Here is a 23,790-nt window from a genome sequence, read left to right on the forward strand (position 1 = left end):
ACTTATTTTATGTCATTTCGTGAACAACGCTTTGAATTTATAATTTGTTATATTCATTATGTGTAAAATAAATAAATTTAATTTGATTTGATGATTGCTGACCGTTGTTTTATTTCTGTTTATATTTAAGTGACGTCCCGTGAGGGTAGGCACGTCACCCGTTGCAGATGGGCAGCGAATGAACAAATGTTACAACTTTTGAGAACAGTGACGGTTTTTCATGAAGCAGACGATGCTTTCGCTTCATTGTAAAATATCGAAATCTTAGTTTAAAAAATGATCGAAGCATAAAAGATCCTGACAACATAATTATTGTTGTATTTCGATACATATTTTAATGGCGGTTTATTACACAGGCAACATTTTTACAGAGGTACCTCAAAACTATCTACCTATCTTACAACTTACACTGTTTGAGAGTTAAGTAGGTTTCGTGGAAATGCTCATTTTACTCTCTACTATTTATTTGTCTGTTTAAAGATAGGCGAAAATCTACATAATATATGTAATACAAAGTACATTAATTGTTCCTTCCAATTTTGATATTTTACCACATAATATTATTAATAAGTACACGATAAAAAGAACATTTTATATACAACGTTTTTAAATTTTCTGTTGAATCATATAAACTTGACTTGACTAGCTTAGACGATAAGACAAAAATGTACTTGATAGAAATACTGAATAAATATAGAATACTGAAATGTTATTTTGACATTTCATATTGATTTCCATAGTAATGCACGTATATATTAATAATTTAGTTGCTAGGATCCCAGATCCCTAGCAACCAATATTAGTGTCGAAATAACTTTTCATACAAAACAGAATTAACTGAAAATGAATTCAATTCTACTTAAAGATGGCTAAACGTATTTAAAAAAATGCATTGACATCGTGTTCTCGTATATTCTAAAAGTTTCAAATGTCTAGTCGGAAAGTTAGTTAAAAATCGATTGCAAGATTTGTACTGGATAAACAACCACCGGACAAATAAAATACGAGCTAAGAAAAACGTTGTAAAAAGGACGGCGTTGAAAGTCTACTTATGGGCAACAATTTGCCTAGGGGCATTCACTGGTATATTTGTATATTGTTTATATACTGCGAGTGAATAAAATAGTAAAAGAAACCGGTAAATTAATGGTAATAATGAAAATAATATATTAAATTGTCTTAGGCAAGAAGTTCAAAAGTTGATTAACTCAACAGTCTTGTTGGGGATAATCCATATACAATTATTATTGTTTAATTAGGTAACTATTTATTTTATTCAACGAATGTAGTTATACGAATTATATACGAAATAGTTAATTAAAAATTATTAGCAAATTCAAGTAAGCTTTTTTTTTTCGACCATGCCCGATCCTAATAGGATCATATGGGCCTCCACAGAGTAGAGGTTTGTATTAACAGATTTTTTTTTTTACGAGAAATGGATGTCAGCCACTTGCTCAACCTATTAGGTCCATACCCTGACAGAAACAAATTGAAAAACAATATGTGTACTTGTCAGACCCAGGATTCGAACCTGGGACCCACGGCGTTATAGTCCAACGCTAAAGCCGTGCGGCCATCGTGGGTGAAGTAAGTTACAACCAATGACATTAATATGGACGAAGCATCTGGGAATAAAAATGACACTCACTTTTTTGTCGGGTCTGCCGAATGGCATAATCTGTTATAACGCCATTACAATAAAGGTGATATTCCTATAAATTCCCGATGCTTTTTGTTGGTCTGCCGAATGGTTCGGTTCGAACGGGTTCGCTCAAATGAACATTGACACTAGAAACACTGTTCTAACGCCATTACAATAAAGGTGATATTGCTATAAATTCCCGATGCGTGATATCGCATAATGAATATTGCGTGACTACCTATACATGTGCGAATGTCACTGTGCGTGAATTTACTTACTAGCTACTGTATTGAATGCGTTGTCCATTAATAATGTCATTGGTTACAACAGAAAAAATATTGGAGTGATCCGTGACGTCGGTTAGTAATTAAAATAATAAGTACTTTAATTTAGAATACAAAAATCGATTGCCTACCGTAACTCAATTTAGAGAGCGCTTATGAGCAGGTATACAGGACAATAGTTAAAATGTGTCGCAATTAAGCATGGCACTCGCAGCATAGTGGTATAATGCACAGGGCGCGAAACCCACGAGACGCTAGTTCGATGCCAACCGGGTGTCTTACTTTTTTATGTGTGTTCAATTATTATTTAGTAATATCATTTATTATGGGGACTAAAAGGGGGACTGGTAAAGGAATCATTTGACAAACTGTGCGAGCTAGAGTTGGAATACGTACATATAATATGTACATGCACACACATGTGTTTCGTATCCGACGAACGGAATGAGAAATCTGGATAGAAGTACACAGTAATGTAACCCGAGGCATGCGGGGAGGAACGGGTGCTAGTCATAGGGGAGATTTGGGTCGTGGTAGTCCCAGTGGCGCAGAGGGATCGCCAACCCGGAACAGTTGAAAAGAAAACAGGATTGTTATTATTTTGAAGATATCTCTCATTTATTATCAAATATCCAAAAAAAAAAACTGTAATCAAACGAAGATATTTTCTATATCCTTACATACAGGAAACTAAATAATCAATGAATCTTTGTATTACATTTATACACCAGTCAACATCCTTGGATGTGGTTTAGATCTGCAGCAGAAATTATTTTGATTAAAATCTCAATTAGACATCGTTATTACTGGAAAACCGATTAATAGTTTCGGTACAGTTCGGTTATGAGGGATACAGCCGAAAACACATTTTGAAAATAGCCGATATACTGAATTATTTGTTAGGTTAACCTAACCAAACCAAACCCAACCTAACCTAACCTAACCTAACCCAAACTAACAAATAATCAAGTATATCGGGTATTTTCAATATGTGTTTTCCGCTGTATTGCCCATAACCGAACTGTACCATAGATTCTATATACTGATGTGCTAGTACTGCACTGTATTGTAAGCGTCTGTCAAACTATAATGAGAGTATATTATCATTTGTTTTCTTTAATAAACGATTACTTAATTTGTGTCAGTTTATTTTTTTAAATTAGAATTTGCGTTTTGGTGTATGTTTTCTCTCGCCTTACCCCTTTTAATATATTGTCTCTCTGTCTTGTTATCTCCTACATATTTGCATATGTTATCTCTCATGTGTTACAGACAGATAGATATATACATCAAGGCAAATATATTAAAAGGCTTAAAACAAACTATATTACACATAATAAGTATTGCAAGGTTTTTTTTTTTAAATTTAATTATTAATTTCCTCCAAGTTAGCTATATATAAACTTTTATTATAAAAAAATACAAAATCCAGGATACTATATTTAGTGATATAGTGGGATATTGAAGTTAATGGCCCCACCAAACCACAGCCGCCCCGCACCATACCCGGTCTTAATCGGGCGTATCACGGGTCTAGTGGGTGTATCGGGTACATACTGTAGTCTAAAAGTCAGAAGATATCTATATTTGGCTACGTAGTTTTCCGATTTATATGAGGTGTACAGCGCACTCTGCATGTGCTTAGTAGTGATAACATGTGTCTTCCTGATAACTATCTTATAAATTGGGAACATCAGTTGTTTGACATCCCAAGGTGCAGAACTAACATGTCATTGGTAATGCCAGTTGGGCGAGCAATGACTGTGTTCAATAAAATCGTTTCGGATATGGGTACGTGAGGAATAGTTAAGGTGGACGTATTTTATAAATTCTTAAAATAAACCCTACTTAGCTCGTCCGGCGTACTTCCATGTAAGACCTACTTTATAATTATTCTTGTATTTACTCTGTTTTCTGTTTTTCTAATACTGTTTATATTTCTTTGTTTTTCAATTTGATACAAATGTAGAAACAGCAAAAAGATAAATGTAAAATACTTATTACAATTTGATATAAAAATAATTACAAGATAAAAGGAACTTTTTATATACAACGTTTTTAAATTCTGTTGAACCATATAAACTATAAACCATAAAAACCATATAAGCTGACTAGCTTAAACGATCAAAAAAATTTGTACTTGACATGTCATATTGATTTTCATAGTAACGCACGTATATATTAATAATTTAGTTGCTAGGACCCCAGACCCCTAGCAACCAATATTGGAGTCGAAATAACTTTTTATACAAAACAGAATTAACTGAAAATTAATTCAATTCTACTTAAAGATGGCTAAAAGTATTTAAAAAAATGCATTGGCATCGTCTTCTCATATATTCCAAAAGTTTTAAATGTCTAGTCGGAAAGTTAGTAAAAAATCGATTGCAAGATTTGTTCCGGACACAGAACCACCGGACGAATAAGAATACGAGCTAAGAAAAACGTTGTAATGACACAAGTTATTTAGAAAAAAAACATAATAGTCGTAAAAATTAAGTAACTGTGGGAGTCATGGTGTAGTGGATGATGAGGTCGAGATTTGGTGGTTGCTCCGATGGATGGAGGAGCAAGTTTTATTTGCAGCTTTAACAGTCAGTACAAGAGTATGTTACAGTAGTTATGTTACACTACATATTATTATGATACTGTTCTGAGGTCCGAATCTCGGTAGAATGATATGTTGTGCGGAGCGATACAGAGACTGAGATACTAACAGACCGGGAACTTATATTCAAATGACATGTCCAATGAATTATGATCCGCTATTTATTGATGTACTCACAATCAAAATACTATCTTGAAAATAATATTTAGGAAATAATTATTATAATTGAGTTAACTACTAATGGAGTTAGATATAGCTAACTATGTGGAACAATGGATATCGCGGAAATAATAATTGTACTAAGCTATTTACTGAGTGTGCCATAATTGGACACTACGGAAAATGGATGTTGAAGAATTTGTAATTGCGGTAATGTATTTAATATCGCCGATCTATATGCTGACACGGATTGTGTTGTTTATCCCCATATAACTTTTAGGTACTTTAAGGTATTGAACATATCAATGGACGAATTATTAAAAAGAGAACGAGTCATTGGAATTGAAGAATAAAATTTATAAGTTTGATTTATAAACCAAAATGGTTTGGTCATGTTCCAAGAATGGGCCTGAACCGACCGGTCCGGAAACTCTTTGATGCGCGAACGGAATCCCAAGTTGGAAGAGGATTATGGAGCATAAACCGGACTAGCGAATATGATGCGAGGAGGCTATGGACTATTCCGGCCCATTGCGTCACGAGTGATATGTGTATGTGTGATATAAAAATCAACGTGAAAGTTGATGATTGAAGAAAGTGAACACAAAATTAATGGGAACTGGCTTACCCTACTGGGTTTGGTATAACAGACTAGCGATCCCGAGTGTCGAATAATATGGGATAAACTTAAACATGTGTTAAAGAATATGCTCTGTTCGATAGTTAATAATATGCATTTTAGTTTGTCACGTTAATATAACGTGTTTTTAATATTTGGGGATAGTCGACGCGGTTTTTAAACTGGGTTTTATAGCGGTCAGGCCATAAACTACCCTGCTTCAAAACTTTGGTCCATGGCGATGGCTTTTACATTTTTATTTATTTATCCGTTATGTGGTTGTCACTATTTTTTATGTCATGGGGTGACGAAACTTGATTATACTCACGAGCTCGGGGCAAGCATTTTGTTTTTAATAAATTAGTACTTATTTTAAATTAAATTACTGTAGAGTGAAGACAATGTTTCAACGAGAATACCAAGTTTTAAGTGAATAAAATATATAAATTTATGGTGACTTGCATTTCGGATAATCACATTAATCAGGCAACATTGTTTAATTGTTGGCTTTCCAAATGGCGCCGCCTAACTATTTGACACCTGCGGCCGACCTAAATCCACCCCCCTACGGTTATTAAGATAATGTTTCAATGTTATGCCCCTAACTTCGATTAGACAATATAATTTGCCCCATCATCTTGTGGCATATCTTAAATGCTTTCAAAGGCATAGTGATTAGAACGTACATTATAAGTCAAACAATGTAAAATGATTGGCTACATATTAATCACAGTTAGCATTTCACTTCAATTGGCATTGATAGTCACCCGAGGAGATAATTTATTAACCGATTGTTCGATGTATTAATATTAAATAATGCCTGAAAAGACATATTGACGAAAAGAACAAAATATAAATTGTCGAGACGTAAAATTTTAACCCACGATCCCCTGATTTAGTAGCAGACATTATGCCACTTGAGCTACATTGTCATATGGCTGAAGATCTTGGCCACATTGAAACACAAATCTCTTTTTCGAGCCTTGAATGGTGACTCCGGTAAGCTACTTCACTTCGTCACATGGACACCCAAATCCATCGGTTTTTCCAGAATCTATATTTATACGAATGCCTTCATTTGTTGTATTGAATCTCTGGATGAGTAATTAGTTTCTTCTCTGCTCTGTTTGAAGCATTCGGCGGTAACAATTCAAGAGTTTTAATTGCCTGGCGATTTCTTAATTTCTGAGTCCACAACCTAATACTAAATATTGAACATACATAAATACAAGGAAGGAAGGAACCAACATTCGCAGACTGGTACTCGCCGTGACCAGTCGCATGACAAGCGCTCCTGACCGCTCCGTGTGAACTGCCAAATCACTCCGACTCGACCGCCATTTCGTTCTCAGTTCAGCTGCCTACGCACCATACTGCAAGCAGCGCCACCACAAGTGAAAATTCAGCCCGATACTTCGCTCACTGTCTGGCGCCGGATCTATTAGCCGCCCAATACACAGCGACTCTCCAAAAGACCATCACTACCAGTGAAGATACTACCACAACCGATCACATCACCAGTCGCAAATCTCCTTCCAAGATCAACATGGATCCAAACACGACCGATATCAGGGCGGAGTTGCGCAAGCTGTCTAGCAAAAAAGCGCCATTGCTCTATGACTACCTGCAGCTTCACATCTTGTTACTGGCAGCTTTTCACGAGCACGCTCAAGCAGCCTTCAAATCCCAAGCCTCCGATCTCCGCCCCAACCCACTCTGACGACCACATCGAGAACGATGATGAAGACCTTGAAGCCCTCAGGAAAATGGCCCTCAAATCCAAAGCGCCAAAAACCCCAAGCAAGGATTTACAGCCCCATTCTCACCGGTCGGCGGCGAGGAATGCTGACTTTCAAACAAAGAAGGTACCCTCGCTGCCGCCCGTCAAGAAGGAGGCATACACGATACCAGCCCTCCGCAAGTCATCAACCCCGACACACAGACATTCTGAACCCAGGGAAGAAAAATTTCTGAAGGTCGTTGTCCGAGGTATTCCGTCTCATGTCAAGACGGATGACCCAAGGAACGAGCAAGCATCCAATGCCTCTCGTTTTGGTTAAGCGATTATCGACCGATAAAGGGCTGAAAATATTCGCCACCCAACGCGTCATGCAGATAAGGGTATCAATCGAAACGTCCAGACTGGTCGCGAAGCCACCGAGGCCGGGCTTCACCAAATCATGCTTTCCTACAGATATGAACCACATATATAGGGAATAGGCTATAACGTTCGCCTAGGAGTCCCTAATGAGAAGCACAATACCACAAGTAAGTAAGTACATAAATACAACACATAGCAAGTTTGAACCTGCGCCCCCTGGGATTTGCTCCCAAGTGCTTGACCACTAAACTAGACGTGTAAAACGCGCATCCAATATTTGAGGACAGTTGGCGTGTTTTGTGTTCCTTGAATTTTATGGCTTAAATGTCTTAAAATAATAAAATAAACCCTGCTGCAAAAAATTGGTCCTTAGAGACTGTTTATCATATTTCAGTATTATTAACCGATTCTGTGGGCAGCCCTTCACAATATTAACTTTAGCTGTCAAACCCCCGATGTGTTAATGTAGTCAAAACGTTATTTTACAACGTTTTTCTTAGGCCGTATTCTCATTTGTCCGGTGGTTGTTTGTCCGGTACAAATCTTGCAATCGATTTTTAACTAACTTCCCGACTAGCTAGACATTTGAAATTTTTAGAATATATCAGAACGCGATGCCAATGCATTTTTAATACCTTTAGCCATCTTTAAGTAGAATTGAATTAATTTTTAGTTAATTCTGTTTTGTATGAAAATTTATTTCGATACCATTATTGGTTGCTAGGGAGTCCTAGCAACTAAATTATTAAATAATATATACGTGCGTTACTATGGAAATCAATATGAAATGACATTTCATTATTCAGTATTTCTATCAAGTACAAAATTTTGATCGTTTAAGCTAGTCAAGTCAAGTTAATATGATTCAACAGACAATTTAAAAACGTTGTATATAAAACGTTCTTTTTATCTTGTAATTATATTATTTTTGTAATATGTTATGGTCGTTTATATTAAGACCACATCATCATTATCGCGTATTTCTCACCACTCCTTCTCTCCTCACTCCGTCTTCGAGTTTTGGGGCATCCCTGTGGTCTCTTAGTGCCTCCTGGGTACCACTATATGACGGCATTCTTCCAGCAGTTGTCCACTTGCCGAGCGACATGTATAGCCCATTACCATTTCATCTGCTTAGCGACATCTATCACACTATTCTCAACATGCATCTTTCCGTACCACGTTACGTTCACATCGGAGATTTTAACAGCTTAACAATAATATATTCCAATTGCGTGAGAGTAATAAATTGTGTTTTTAAAATCCCTAGCGCTTAATTAGCTCACTCGGTATACTATCACACTTATATTGTTAAAACTGTTACTTACCTATTTTTTGCCATGTCAATTTGTAAATGTCTTGAATTTATATAGAGAATTTATATAAGTACTATAATTTATAGAAATATATAGCATCAGTTGTTTATTCTGCCAAGGTGCAGAACCAACCTGCCGCTGGTAATGCCAATTGGAAAGGCGATAACTATGTTCAACCAAATTGCTTCGGGTGTTGATATATTCCACTTTCGTGAGGGAGGGTTTAGGTGGACGCTATTTTATAAATTCTTAAAATAGGGTCTCCTTAGAAAACTAGGTGTAGGAACTTCTTTGAACTTCAATAATATAATATAATATATAATTGTATTTTCACTACTTTTGTATGTTTATATTATGTTCCCTTTTAATTTTTTTCATTTTTATTGATTTTATTACTGTTCTTATTTATAATATTGTTTCATGTCATGTTGTGAACGTCTTAAACTTATAATTTGTAATGTCCACAATATGTTTAAAAAAATGAAATTGAAATAATTTGTATGGTTCACTATTTTATGTTGAATAAATACATTTGAATTAAAATTCCAATGCTTGCTTTTTGAAGAATAGTTTTTAAAAATGATATCGACAACCATTCGTGAATGTGAAAAAACCTACTAAATATTTAATAACAGCGTAAGTATGCAAATGGTGATTTGGTGTGTAGGTAAATAATAAATCATTCTTTGGCAACTTCTGCCTTCGTATATTTCCTTTCAGAAAGAAACGCTCTCGCCGTACTTAAGGACTTAGTGATAAATTTTTATTTGCATCATAAATTTCTCCTCCGCGTGTTGTTTGCGTGAGCGTCTAGGGAGAGTGCCTCTTTTCACACACCTTCCTTACGAAATGAATATTACAAAGGGAAAAAAGGTTACAGACTTCTGAAAAAGAAAAAAATTGTATATTTGAAGGTTTTTTTTAATCGCTTTCTCGTTTTGTGACTGGTTATAATTTGTTTATTTAATAGTCACATCATCACCACCTTTGGTGTATAGCTACTGACCGCGCCTTGCCAAACTCTACTTTTATCAGAAAGCAAGTGAAAGACAATTTTCGCGACAAAATCGATGTAGGTTTTGGCGTCCATGCAGACTACAGGTCCATACCCTACTTGTCGGAATTCAGTACATCGATGCTGTCTTTAGCGCGATCGCTGCAATGTGTTCATACCGCTCCTATAGAATTCAAAGCCAAATCCTATTCACTTCACGCAACGGAGCAAAATTAAATAATATGTAACATTTTTTTATAACTGATATTTAAGTAAATATATATGACAGTCGAATCGCCAATAGCTTAATACTTTGGACGCGGAAGACGCACATGGCGCGTAATGACCAGGCGGCCGATCGATGTAATTAACGTGCATTTTAAAGGGGGCAATTAAAATCTCATTATCTCTTCAGCAGCGAAAGCGTTAACGATATAAATGGACCATCGTTAGGCCACGCGCATTCGATATCCACGGGGTCCCGACAAAACCGCCCAGACATTACCGCCCAGACATTGCCGCCAAAAAAATTTAGAAATGAGACGATTTTTAATTTTACATAATATTATATTTTAGATACACAAATAAAAAAATCATACGAATAAAGATATTAAAAAATATAAGTTAATTATTTAAAATTAAGTTTCAATATTGTGTCCTTAAATATTATAAATTAGAAATACTACCATACAAAGGCATTAATTAAGTGTTAAAAGCTGATGATATTAAGTCATTATTCTATTAAAAGCTGCAATTTGTTTATCGTAAGTATGTAAATTTATATCGATACGCAATTCGAAAAACCAAAAAATCACTTGTTTTATATAATTTTGAATTTTTTTGCGGGCGGTTTTGTCTAGGCGGATTTGTCCAGGCGGTATTGACGAGGGCTGGTATGGGCGCATTTGGTTTGGCGGCAATGCCCGGGCGGTTTCGTCGGGTTGCTGATATCCACTTGCGTATGCGACAGGTAGCCATTCCCCGTAGTTATAGCTGCAGACTAGGAATTCATCGTTAGAATCAAAATGCGGAGTGTCTGGTATAGGGAACGTATCTGAAAAAGTGCTAGAGTGTGCAGTTGAAGAGACGAGCAGCTGAGTAAATGCGGAAGTCATTGGCACCTGTGATAATTTGTTAAAAAAATGTTAAAAATCAATTATAAATTATTATGGCTATTTTTTTTAAATGCCTCCTCCCCATACCATATTGGGAAACCGCTTGACGCTTCAGGGAGAGTGAAAGTAACCCTAGAATATTTTATTCATATATCCAAATGCATCACATATTATGATTTTCCTGGGCCCTAGTTTGTTCTTAAGGGGCAACAATGTAACTACTTCACTGCACACTAGTCAAACAATTAAAAACTGTATGACTACATAAACTGTTATACTTGTATTTAATTTATTCACGTAAAGCGTATTACTACAATATTACATTTTGAGTAATTAATATTTTTAACAGGGCCCCCGTCCCTTAAGTGCCAATAATAAACACAGGGGCGGCATCCTCCCCCGAGAGGGCACTCCCTATTTGTTTAGAACAAACAACCCTAAGTGAACAAAAACTAGGAAGTACCGATCGTATTGTATAGTAGGTTTATTTTGTGTAAAACTTGTATAGTATTCATGTTATTCACATAGTAAACTGTGAATTGTTTGCCATTGAAGAGTTTAACTAAATCGATTGACCAGTTTTTGTTAGAAATACTATATATATAGAACTTATATAGAATATATAGAATACTATATATATAGATTTATAAATATATATAGAAGTAAGTATTGCCCAAATGTGTGATGAAAGACATCCACTATTATATAAACATACACCGGCTCAATTATGCAGAAAATCTAGGAAAAACTTCCTTATGTCGTGTGCAGATGGCGCGATTTGATTCGCGCTCATCCCAGGTACATGTGACCTTCAGAGAACTTAGAAATAATGGGAACTGAAATACCTAACGGGTAAGGAGAAGCAGGCAACCGATCTCGAGTAAGGAAGAATACGGGATAAATTTAAACACGTGTTAAAAATACGTCATATGTGGAATACTGACAACTGCTCTCGGTGTATGCATTGACGCTCATTTAATATTGGTATAGATCAAGTGTATGGTCTAATGATTCCATACCTAATTAATTATCTTCATTACTATGAGAATGTCAATAATTCACAGATTGTTATCACAGATAAATATCATTACATAATATTATTATAATATGTATATATTTTTAATATTACTTTAAAATCCAAAATCTAATCCAATCCAATTAAATTAAGTCTCTTCAGGTCTATGGTCCACGTATATTTTTATAATAATCTGACAAAATATAAAAAAGTCCGATTGAAATAAAATGCAAAAAATATTTACACCATTGTTTAAATAATAACTGTAATTATAACATCTGTTTTTAGATTTTTTATTAATATATAATTACAGTGACATCTAGATAAGATGCGTCGAAGATTCATTTAAATTGGATTGTAATTGGAATTAGATTCTGATATACTTTTGACCTATATGCTTTGTAATTCGGGGAATAGATGGCTCTATAAAATCGAAACTTTTGATGTCATCCCCTTAATATTGCACGTATATAATGCGTGGTTCATTTTCTTAGGACACTCACACATTCTTTTCGGATGTTCATAATCTTTTCTGGAATCAACTAACATTTTTTTCTGTTTAGATATTTGGAACCCTTTAAATTCAAATATTACTGTGAAAAAAAATACAAAATTATTAATGCATTGTGTCTTTCTATTTCAGGTAAGAATATGCACGAAGATTTTGGACAACGTGTACCGATATAACACGACAACAATTACATCACCTATTCAATTACGTAAGCCCATTTTTAAAACTAAACGTTTATCATTAAATATTTTCATAATAATATAAGTTATTATTAATTATTCAAGGTGTTTTTGTAATTATTGTGTTATCATCATGTTTATTAACTTTTCTTTACCTCCTTTCCCAACGTTGTAAGTTAGTTACAAAGTCCATCCTCAAGGGGATTCCCAAATGCGGCAATTGGTACTGTTAGATTAGGTCAGGTCAAGTCACCATAACATTTTTTGACAAGCCTTTCTCTTTATACATTACACTGCTGGTATTAATTAATATTTCTATCAATTTACTTTGTTACATTATTAATACAATAAAAAGAAACCCTGCATTAAATCCGAATCACCAGGAGAGGATGAAGAAGATACGTACATATCCGGTGATAATCTATTTACCCGAGAATACAAAAAATAACCGTGAGTCTCAAATTAAAAAAATATAAATTTACCTCTTTACAACGTTCGTAGCCGGACAATAAATAATTGATGGAACATACATAATTTTGAAAAACATTTCTGAGAAAATATATTATAACCAATAGAAAAAGTAAGACACTCCGGCAGGAATCGATTGGGTTTACGCCCCGTCCGCGCACTACCCATTATGCTACGAGGTGACATACTGATGACGACAAATTTTAACTATTGGCTTTATTATTTAACTATGTGTGTATCTGCCAGACGCAAGATTCGAACCTGGGATCCATGACGAAGTCGACGCGTTAGCCGCGCGGCCATCGTAGGCACTATAATGGGGAAGAAAATTCAGAAATAACTGCAAATAATAACACCTTTGAGAGTAGATTCCGTGGAGATGACCACATTTTCGCCTGCATGTTTTATTTATTATATTTGTGGATATTTATACTTATCAGTATTTTAATGAATTCATTTTCATGAGGCTTCAGGTAGTAAGGGCAGCACTTTACTTAGGTATGTCACTGCTTACTTATTTATTATATCTTTTGTCTAACTTAATATAGGATTGAAAAGCTCTCATACTCCAGTAACTACTTTAGTCACAGGAATAACCAATTAGTAGAATTACCAATTAGCTATATCTTAGTATTGTTATGTCTGTCATGTATTCTCGTTTATTTTTGCTTCGGATAGTGTTGTAAACATCTGGTAACACTGGAATTTATCATGGAGGGGCGATAAAGTATATAAAGCTCCGTAAAAACTATGCGCACACAGGAAGCATATTTATTTATGTAGGCTTAATAACAATAACATTGACTAGTAGACTATAATTAAGTAGTTGAGATTATCGAAGCTTTTAGATCCAAATTCTGACAGGATAAGAAAGCTTCATTATGTATGTGCTTAAAATAGAATTGGATGAACCATGACGTATCGTACAGTTTTGGTGGGTCTCAGTATAATACGTCATATCGAATCTGGGTGCATTATTTTTTCAGTATGATTAATATATCACGTGTCCGGAAACTTGTACGGTTCTTGACTGTTTAAACTTTACAGGAAGCCAGCAGAAAACAAAATTTAAAAATAGCCGATGATTATTTGTTAGGTTAGATTAGGTTAGGTTTTCATTCTTGAATTCATGAATTTTGCCTAAATCAGCTATGAAAATTGGATTAATGTTCATATTGAATCTAATAAAATTGGAGACCGTATAGTATACGGTCATCTCTTTCTGATGAGAAAGCTCATGGCGAACTGTGCCATGGTGAAATGTTTTACGTACAATTTACATAATATAACCAATATATCAGTGGTATGATGTTATTTGTCGATCTATATTGAGACGGTGCTTTGAACCGTTATTTTTTTTCATTTTGGTTTTTGTTCCGGTTCAAGTAAAAAAATATATAACGGTTTTTCCGGTTTTCAGATCAGCTCCGAGTGATTAATTTTTATATGTTTCCAAGACCTAAAACATAAGAAGTGTGACCTCTACGATAATTGAAGTGGAGAGTACCAAGTAAAATCATGTTAACGAGCGTATTTGAACATGTACATACCGAACCGAAATACCCGATATTTTTTTCTCGGTTCGATTCCGGTTTTTGTTACGACAAAAATTTTGTTTGTAATGTTTTCTGGTTTTTGGTTCAGTTCCGGTTCAAAGTCCTGGTCAGAAGTGTATGGTACAGACAGGGAACTCATCTTTTCTGTGGGTACAGCTTTAAAGTACGATATTAATGATAATAATATGATAGAGTAGGTACCAATGATCATAATATACAGTTGTGGATTTACAGACTAGAATGCACGAAGCATTGATTGATTTTGAGGCTCCCACAAAAAAAAACACCTTAAATTCAAACTATTATCAAAAGTATTTATTAAAAATATTAATGCATCTATTTCCTAGAATCACTTGTAACTAAATATAATTATTATTGAAGATCATCTGAGTCAAATAAATTTACCGTTGACCGTTTGTATTCGTAGCATTTCGCAATTAAATTCAATTAATATTTAAAAAATATATTAAACATTCAACATGCTTTGCCTACTGATTCTCTGAATGCTGGTTGTCCAAATTTGAAAGAAAATAAAATAAATTACGTGGCACGGGTTTATACGTCATTCCCGAAGCACCGTTTGCAGCCGATTGGAGTCTCTCGCGGCCGCGCTACTTTTGTGACTTTATTTTTCGTTACGCATGTGCGATTTTTCGTAACGAATTCCCCCGGGAGGTCAAGATAAAAGCATGTATCCATGCTAAAAGCTTTATCTCATTATACGATATAACTAAATTATAGTAAAACGTCATTTTTTAAGATTTCAAAACATGCTAACATAGTCACATAAAGATCAATTTTATATATCAAAATATGACTTGGCATAGTGGCATGTAGTTTTTTAATATATTACACGATTTGCACGTCATTTTTGTAGTGAATTATTATTTTATTCATAATGCAAGGGTGAGTGTACTACACTATAATTTTCTATCGGTAATATAACATTTAAATGCACAAAGGGTCCTTGATATAAAGATATAGTAATTTCTGTGCAGTTTTAGCATATTTAATAAATGTCGTAAAATATACTGCGTCGTAAATAATACTCAAGTAAAATAAAAGAAAGGGATGGAAAGCATTGGTAGGTAAATAGTGGGGTAGTAAAAATATTATATGCTTACTTTGCCCTGCGCTTAGTTAGTTATGTGCTTTACACATGAATTATTATGTGTAGTAAAGTTGCTTAAATTAAAAAAATTAGGTAGGTAAAAGCATGTACATTAAAAGTAGTTATATTATCGTATATGTACTGTATGACATAAGTTTGGCATACACGGTGAGTTTTAACTTATTTAAAAGTAGACAAAGATTGTAATTAATTGTTTTAAATTAAGTTATTTGTTTATTCAATTAATAATATACGGTTCTATTCAAATATTTAAATTATTTACAGTATTAATTTATTAGTTATTTAAGATTAATATCATATCAAATATTATGTTCATGGCCCCCACAAAGGGGGGGCTGACAGGGCTCTAGCCTGGGGGCCCGGCGTGTCTAGTCGACCAGATACACGCATCAAAAATTCTCTCTAACAGTAAAAAAGTCGCCTGTGGCGCTATTTTCCTTCATTAGTGTTATTATTTAAATTTATGTGGTTGTACAATATAATTTTTAATTGTGTATCGATACTCGACAACTCCATAATTCAAATGAATGTATTAAAATATGCAAAAAAACAATAAATATACACATTAATTTTACCGCGTACACCATTTGGGAAACGCTACTGCAGAACTTAACACTGCCATTATCCTTAGCGATAGGTAGGGGGGTCCGCCAAAGATCCTAGCCTGAAGGCCCGCTTCAGGATGTGGGGGCTACGATTATGTTGTAGGAAAGATGTGTTGACACATTAAGATTAATTTTAGATGTCAATAATAAGAAATATCCTACTTACGATTCGAATAGATAAGTAGTTTTCATATTATGTAAAAACGTTACATTGGTGCTAACGTTCTTAACAGCAAAATGTTGATACACAAAAAATGAACATCATCCTGTGTCTTACTAAAATATTATTGTAAAATTGAATTTAATGTTTTACAAATTTAATAGGTAAGTGAATACGGCAATGAATCGATTTAAATTGCGCGGTAAAATCTTAAAATTTATGACAATTACATTTATAATACGGTTAGGTTTTATGGTTATATAGTTTGACTTTCTAATAATTGTTTGGTGATATGATAATACCAATTTAATTACTTCAAAGTACTTCATTAGCTCGAAGAAGGGACAATCGCTGGACAAATCTAGTCATCCAGTGGTATCTAAGAAGTACAAAACGTCAGCAAGGTAGACCAAGTGGCCGCTGGATCGATGAAATGGTTAAGGACGTGGCAACGCAACCCATAAGGCCGAGAGAAGTGGAATCAACTTTGAGAGACCTTCATCCAGCAGTGGATAGATTCAGGTTGATGATGATGATGATGACTATGGTGACTTCATTATATTATTATTATATCAGGCGAAAAAAGCCGAAATCAAAACTCGAAATAAGCTTCGCTAAAATAACGTAGATGATATTATTCTGTGATTCAAAAACATTCGACACTGTGAAAGTCTAAATACGAAAGAGGAAGGTCAGCGATGTTTTAAAAAAGTGACAGTTGAACTGTGAAGGTTTACACTGTGATAAATTTATCTACAAACCATTTATCTCTTGGCCACCATATTGCGTTTATCTTCACGCTAAACCTGTAAGGTAAAACTCGCAGTGTATGTCGGACTCTAGCTTATAGCAGCGTTGTCAAACTCTTTCCCGTGCGTTGCTGCAGAAAATTCTGTAAATAAATTACATATAATTATTTAAAAAATCGAATAAATGTTTAAATTTCGTTTAGTTAGCGTAGGTTTCCTATGCATAGATAAGAACTGGCTTTAAAAGTCAATTTTATTATAAGTGTGACAAATTTTAAACCAGAATGCAAAGATCTAATTATTATGAAGCATAAATAGTAGACAGATTATCAAAATAATAAATAACATGCCATCAATGTTGTCAATTAAAATATTTTTTAATTGACATATTATTGTAATAGTAAAATAATGAAAACTGTTCCATAACTTAAATAACTACAATTTAACAGTTAATATAAATTTTATTAACTGTTAATAATTATAATTAATAGTTGCTTCATCAGTGGTTTATTTGAATGATGCATGTGCCGTGGATACAAGTATCTCTAGTATTTGGATAAATACCACAATAAGTATTGCAACACTACGTAAGTTGACATATGCAGTGACGTCCTTCTCGTAAGCAGACTTAAAATACAGTCCACTTTTATATTTAGTTGCAAATTATCTGCAAAATCGTTATGTATCCATTTTATTTTCGGCGATTTTGAATACACGACAAGTTTTCAAACAGCGGTTGTTTTAGGTAGGTAAATGAAGGAAGGTATGTGGCACTGACAGGTTTTAAGGCACCCTTGCAAATTTTTTGCATGTGCGCTAAACTGCAATTACAATGTATTACAATCAATGACATTATTAATGGACAACGCACTCTGTAGAGTAGCTAGCAAGTAAATTCGCGCATAGCGACATTCGCACATATATAGGTAGACGTCACGTGACAAAATTTCGTAATTTCCATTATGCAATATCACGCATCGGGAATTTATAGCAATATCACCTTTATTGTAATGGCGTTAGAATAGTGTTTCTAGTGTCAATGTTAATTTGAGCGAGCGATATTGATATTTAAACATGAAATATGCCATTCGGCAGACCCGACAAGAAGCATCGGGAATTTATAGCAACATCACCTTTATTGTAATGGCGTTAGAACAGATTATGCCATTCGGCAGACCCGACAAAAAAAGTGAGTGTCATTTTTTTTCCAGATGCTTCGTCCATATTAATGTCATTGATTAAATAATACAATAATAGTTATGTTGTCAATTTTTTATGATTTAAAAAAATCTAATATATATGTTTAATAAAGCGACAGCATCGTCGGTTTCATAAAATATTGAAGTTGTCATATTTGAATTCATTTCTTCATTCGCCGCTCTCTACAATGCGCCGCCCCTATGCAACACATGGCCTGTCTACCACCATGGGACGTTACAGGAAACATATATACAAAAGATGTCAAACTGGTTTCAATAGTTTGAATAATATGATATAACATATTTTGATACTTACTGATAGGTTTTAGTGTTTGTCTATATAATTGCTAGTCAACATAATTTTTATTTTATCTTAAACGATTAAATGATATTAAATATTATATATATTTGGTTTGTGTTTACAATACGTATAGAATAGAACCACTGATAGTCATTATGCATTAGGTATGTGTTATCTGCTCAAAATCGGCTTCACATCGCATACACCCACTTATTTAAATTATTTTATTTTGAATATGCATAGAGGTGTAAATTCATTAAATTTAATATTCTTTTAAACGATAACATAATTAACGTCTCTCGACAATATGTTTGAGACATATTCTGCAGTATTTTGGACATATTGTTTGGCGTGGACCGGACAACATGGAGAAGTTGGTGGTTTTGGATGGCATCCAGGCAGTGACGTCCCGTGGGGGTAGGCAGATTGAGCGTCACTTGGGGGTGGTGGTTATTCGAAGGGCGGCAAATCGTGCAGAATCATTTGGTATATATAGAAATAGCTACCTAAACTTAGTAATAACGAAAATATCTTTCCATTAAAAAAATCAGCTCACTGGCTGGAAACAAAATGTATTAATTATGTTACATAAAAGGTTTAACAGAACTGTAATTATTTGTCGAGTTCACGATGTCTAGTTTACTTCCGTTTCCCTTCGACGTACATGGTGACCAGAAACGATACGTGCACGAATGATAAAAAATACTGTATAAAAATGGGGTGACATTTTGGCGCTGCCAGGGGCGGCATTTTGTCTAAGGACGTTACTGCATCCAGGGAAGGCGAAGCAAAAGAAAAGCGCCGGTATGATGGAACTGACTGGGGGCAGCATTCACTGTGCCCTGAGAGAAACAGAGAATCGAGAGGGGTGGGAAGTATTGGTCGCTCAAAAGATGACAAAATTCAAAGGTGGTCACGATACTGAGCCATGAAGGAACGATCAAGAAAAAAAATACTACTCGAGTGCCGAGTCTTCGCCTCACTGGATAAACGCCACAATATCAATTTAAACGTAAAACTTTGGGAAAGGCAAACAGTATTGAAAAATGGCTAGCATAAACGGGCTTATTTTATGATGTCGTGTGTTTCAGATGGCGGGCCGAATCTCACGTGAATAAACTCATTGAGGGCCGCCTAAAATTGTTTTTTACGTTCATAAAAACTACGTGTACGCCAAGAGGGAGACATTTTACAAAATGGCCCAGTTTTCAGTCGCGATACGTGCCTCGGCGAGGGTTGATGCTACGTGACTCGCCCCAAGAATGGCCCGCGCATAGTTCAGGGTGACAGCGTTCAGTATATTAAAGGACTCTTTTCAGACATTAATCTTTAAAAAGGTATAAAACTGAATGTAGGCACCAGTGATGTATTGGCATTCAATTTATATGGCATTATGATGTATCATGAATTATTGAATAGTAGTTATTTTAATGGAAGGAATTTTGTAATATTTAATGTAGGTAATGTTTTTTATTTATCCAACGAACTCTTTTTATTACGTCGGTTGATGAATATTCCATATCGTTTTTAGTATGATATAATACGTCTTCTTCTTCTTTTTGATATGTGTGTGCTATTTAGAAGGTTGCGTGTTCAGATCCTGTTGGGGTCACCATTGTGGGCTTGGTGTTGGTGGGTGACTAGGTAAAACACATGAGGGCACTTTTGATGTTAGATTTATTCGAATTGATTGTAGGTATATAATGTTACATTCCCAAATCTTGTGAATTATTCATTGAATAAAAGAAATAATTATATATTAAATAATTGGCAAGTGCAAGTACGTCATAACTATATTTTTAGTGATCCGGGCATCGGTTTGTAATTAGGGGAATTAGTTGATACATAGAGTGGCCGCCTTGTCATTTCGAATATATTTTTTTTAATTAAAACGTGGGTAAACCAATCAAGTACTTGGAATTTACTAATGCAATTATACGGCATACGTGAGTAAACCAATCAAGTGCCTGGCTTTTATTAATACATATTATACGGTTGCGTATACATACAAATCCTTGTCACTGTGTACAATGGCAAGGCTATCTGGAGGATACTCTATCTTGACTTAAAAACAAAACCGATAGCCGAAATTAGCGCAATTTGATATTTTTAATATATAAAAACTACTATTTAATTTCACCGTAATTAAATAAAACGCCCGTAAAGCAAATTGGCGCGAATCCAGTGAATACCATGTTTAAGTCCCGTCAGGCGTATTTTTTCAAAAAAATTTTTTCTAGTAAGTAGGTGGTTTATATGTGAGGTGTTTTCAAAATATGTATGTTTAATATATATATAATAACACGATGGCCTTTTTGATTTTTTCCTTTTCATCACTACAACAGGCCATAAAGCCCAATGATAGTAGTTTAGTAATAGTAAACGATCAAAGAAATACTCAGGATTTGATATAATCAAATAAATGTATTGTGACATCCGCGGGAATCGAACCCAGAGCACTTTAATGAGAAACTGCATTGTACTACGAGGACCACTTAGGTAAATAATAAATTATTGTCCCTTATTGCTTTAAAAACGTGGCCATCCTGCATTTAATATACGTGATCACGAAGAGTGGATATTTCCATACATCAACCTCCCGCCGGTCTTAATTGAATAAAGATTCATGTTCGGATAAGCCAATTTAAATTGGCTTTCAACATCATTTTGGAATCTATTATTTTTTTTTTTCGATTTTTTACTCAAGTTAGAAAGTATCTGGGATACAATTTGCTAATGTTTCCAATTAACCAAAAAAAATATTACAACCCTATTTTACTTTTTTGTCGGTTGAAAAATTAACCGATTTAACCGGAATCCCGGGTTACACGACGAGTTTTTTTAAACCAAATTGCATTAGGTTAACGATATATTCCATCGAGAATAACTTTAGATTATCGCAGGATTATAGATTATATGCGTGGATAAAGGAATATTGTATACAAACTTTTTACAAGCATTTTTATGCGAACATTTAAAAAAAATTCTGATACAAATATGTAGGTACTTATGTTTTTTTTTTTGTATTCCAACGTGGATGGAAAACATTGTTCACGTATAGATATTATTTGTCTGGATTTAGATTAACCTTACTCGATCTACTTCATTGTATGTGTAGGCAGAACATTTATTTCATATATATATTATATTATCATATTATTGTATATTTTAAGTGTGCCATTTATTGTTATCTTAAACTTGTAAAAAAGTATTTTAATTTTATTTAGCTTTTCCACTACAATCTAGCATCGGATCAAAGAGGATTCCAGACTCTTGTTAGGTCAGCCTATTAGTGCATGCATCGCTGTTGTAGCGTCGATCTAAAGTGACGGAGGAGAGGTCGGTCACGATGGAATTCATGGGACTATGCTGCTTATTAAGTATGTCTCTCTCGGGTACCATCCGGAGTAGGGATTCCAATCCCGGGATCCCGAGTTATTTTCGATACCCATGAATCCCGGGATTGATAAACATAATTCCGGAACTTCCGGATTTTTTATCACTTTTTATGGAAAATAAAATAAAAACTAAAATATAACAGAAAAAATACTTTTAATAACAAATAACTACATTAGAAATAAACTGAGTTTGAATGAAGTTTGATTTATACCCATGTGTAAGTTGCCGATTCATTTTATTTTTTCACATAAATTAATAAAAATGAGAATTATTGGAAACAACAATGCTTCGCACTATTAACAAAGTAATTCCACCATGATCTCATACGTTTTATGGCAGTTTCATAGTTGACTGACTAATTAGATTTATAAAGCGAAAAGGCCGTAAAGACACCATGATTTGCTTTACTATTTTAAATTTCGCTAACCCATTCATTAAGTCTTTACTGTCAGAAACAGCAATCTCATATTAATAATAATAAATTCACATTATTATTTATATTACAATATTATTTACTCCATTAAACTTATGTATTTCCAAGATTGAACGTATACAATATTAACAATAAATGTCTTAAATAGTATAAATTAGTCTAGATTTATTTTTAACCGATTTTATCAATATTATTTGTAAATATGAAAAATTTATATTAACAATTGAAAAAAATGCCAATCCCGGGATTGTCAAATTGTAATCTCGAAATCCCGGGATCAGAATTTTGGCTCGGGTATGGATTCCATAATCCGGAGTAGTTACATGTACGGGAGTCTCAAAATAAAACCGATTAACCGGTTTTAATGTTTTCCATAAAAAACGATATATCGGGTTCTATATTACCGATTCGAAGCCCTAAAGAAGGGCATGGTAGCCAGTCACTCCGAGTATGTTAATCCGATAAGTATATTCGTAGTTTACTGTTTATATAGCCCATTTTTATGCCATAAAATATTTATATCTTTCTCTCCCACAAGTGTGCTCAAGCTTTTCTATTTCCGTATGCCCGAGTGCGTCACCCTTGGAACTATGTGGTTTTGATAATACTCTGTCAATGATTTTCATTGAAAAATACTGCTAGTACGACAGACATAATCGTCAAATACAGATGCAATAATAATAAAATATGGAATTAGCCAAGAAATCTCTTCGGAAGGCGACCAAGATCCGCATAGAATTTCTGACTAACAAGCAAATATATGTATGTTCTGGCAATATTCTGTGACACCAAAATGTTGTTTTTTCAACGCGTGCGTGCTACCTGTGCTCCTGTATGGCTGTGGGACGTGGCATATTACAAAACTTCAAAGGTTTTGGATTTTGAGCTTTGAGACTGATTTCTCTGCCGAATCTTAGGGGTACACTGGTACGACTGCGTTACAAACACTCGAGTTTGTAAGCGGAGACGGCAGCCCTAGGTGATTGAGGTAATCACGAATAGACGATTCACGTTGCTGGGACATGTGTTTGTACCTTTGTGGCACAGCCTTAAGGGTTCCGTCGCCGTGGCCGCTGAAGGGTGAATAGAGTATTTAAAATAATAGGAGAATATTGTCCTTAAACCAACCATTTTTAATTAAGAGCATTCTTCAGTGAAACGGCAAATAATTTTCAACTATAAGTGCGACGAAATTTCGGACTCGCTGCCAATTGGAGAGCGAAAGTCGAGCTGTGAACACGT

At 34.5% G+C, this 23,790-nt stretch overlaps 1 protein-coding gene across 2 annotated transcripts in view; it reads left to right on the plus strand.

The window, feature by feature from the left end:
• Nucleotides 1–23,790, plus strand: part of LOC147064943 (transmembrane ascorbate-dependent reductase CYB561-like) — a 287,764-nt gene that overhangs the window by 14,571 nt on the left and 249,403 nt on the right. The window lies entirely within an intron of this gene.

Source organism: Rhyacophila brunnea, unplaced genomic scaffold (genome assembly GCF_057557595.1).
Source record: "Rhyacophila brunnea isolate RB1 unplaced genomic scaffold, BYU_Rbru_1.0 scaffold_7, whole genome shotgun sequence".
Taxonomy (NCBI): domain Eukaryota; kingdom Metazoa; phylum Arthropoda; class Insecta; order Trichoptera; family Rhyacophilidae; genus Rhyacophila; species Rhyacophila brunnea.